The sequence below is a fragment of the Cyprinodon variegatus genome, unplaced genomic scaffold (genome assembly GCF_000732505.1).
Source record: "Cyprinodon variegatus isolate N-32 unplaced genomic scaffold, C_variegatus-1.0 Scaffold872, whole genome shotgun sequence".
Classification (NCBI taxonomy): Eukaryota; Metazoa; Chordata; class Actinopteri; order Cyprinodontiformes; family Cyprinodontidae; genus Cyprinodon; species Cyprinodon variegatus.
The window spans coordinates 203596-204805 of record NW_015151325.1 but is presented as its reverse complement, the minus strand read 5'-3'; the positions used below and the strand labels follow the sequence as shown (position 1 = coordinate 204805).

Here is a 1210-nt window from a genome sequence, read left to right as displayed (position 1 = left end):
ACACTGGAAAACAGGCCAAGCTCCAACATCTATAACTGTATATAGTGAAAATATCCCAAGCACCTTTCTCTTCTTCTCGACTATTTGAGCTGATGTAACCAGTACATTTCTCCAGTGTGAGATCATTATACTCAATCAATCAATCAATCAATCAATCAATCAATCAATCAATCAATCCAGTCAGCTTCTTCCAGCTGATTGGGTAAATCACCAATGGTACACGCCTCCCATGTCCAGCTTTCATCCAATCCCAGTAGCAGCTGTGATGCATCAAATTTCAAAAGTCAACTAATAATTCAAACTTAGCAATTCAGGTCAGGAGGAACATGCAAACATCTTTCCTACCCATAAAGACACAATTCTCGTCCTTTTGCTTGTTTTTAAAAAAAAGGAAAAAAGACAGACTGAATAGCGGAGTCCACCTGCGCAGCCATGTTTGTTTTATTTCAGCCTGCTGTTTCTGGTTGAGATCACACACGTCCCTGAATATCATCAAAACTTATCAGGATTCAAGGTAGATGCATCTATTGGCTTCTGGTAGGATATATTTTTTTCCAGGAGTTTGCAAATTCACAAATATTGCAACAATTCATCTTGCATGCTAGGAAAGCTGAAACATGGTGAGGTTCAAAGAGGCTCTAAGAGATCTTCAGAAAAAAGATCAGAGCAGTTTATGACTCAGACAGAATATTTAAAGAGGCCTTAAAGAAAATCTGAACAACTATTCTATTGGTTAAAAAAAAGTTTTTCCCAGTCTAGGAAATAAAAAACAAAAAAAAGCTGCCAACATGTCTAGATGCAGACGACGTGTTTGACATAAGCTAAAAACAGCATTCCAGGAAAATAACCTGATTATCTGCAACGAGGGTGGAAGAGTCATGGTTTGATGGATGCTTTGCAGCAGATGGACCATTCTTTAGCCATAAATGATTCCTCTGCTCTTGGTTTCAGTTTATGTTCAGTTAAGTTGCTACATCCTTTAGTTGCTGCAGCACGAACAATGCTTAGGCTTCTATTTACTCTAGATCTAACAGCTGCTATATGAAAAAAAACAAAAAGGGGCAATTTTTCTATTTTCTTTTATAGTTTCTTCAGTTGCTTACTTTAATTTAGAACAGTTTGCACCCAGGGGTGGATTTAGGAAATATGGGGCCCTAGGCAAAGACAGGCAGGGGGCCCCTCTGAATGGAGAAGACCTCAAACAGCCCCA

At 38.8% G+C, this 1210-nt stretch overlaps 1 protein-coding gene across 2 annotated transcripts in view; it reads left to right on the top strand.

The window, feature by feature from the left end:
• Positions 1-1210, top strand: part of LOC107099464 (oxysterol-binding protein-related protein 1-like) — a 64676-nt gene that overhangs the window by 14810 nt on the left and 48656 nt on the right. The window lies entirely within an intron of this gene.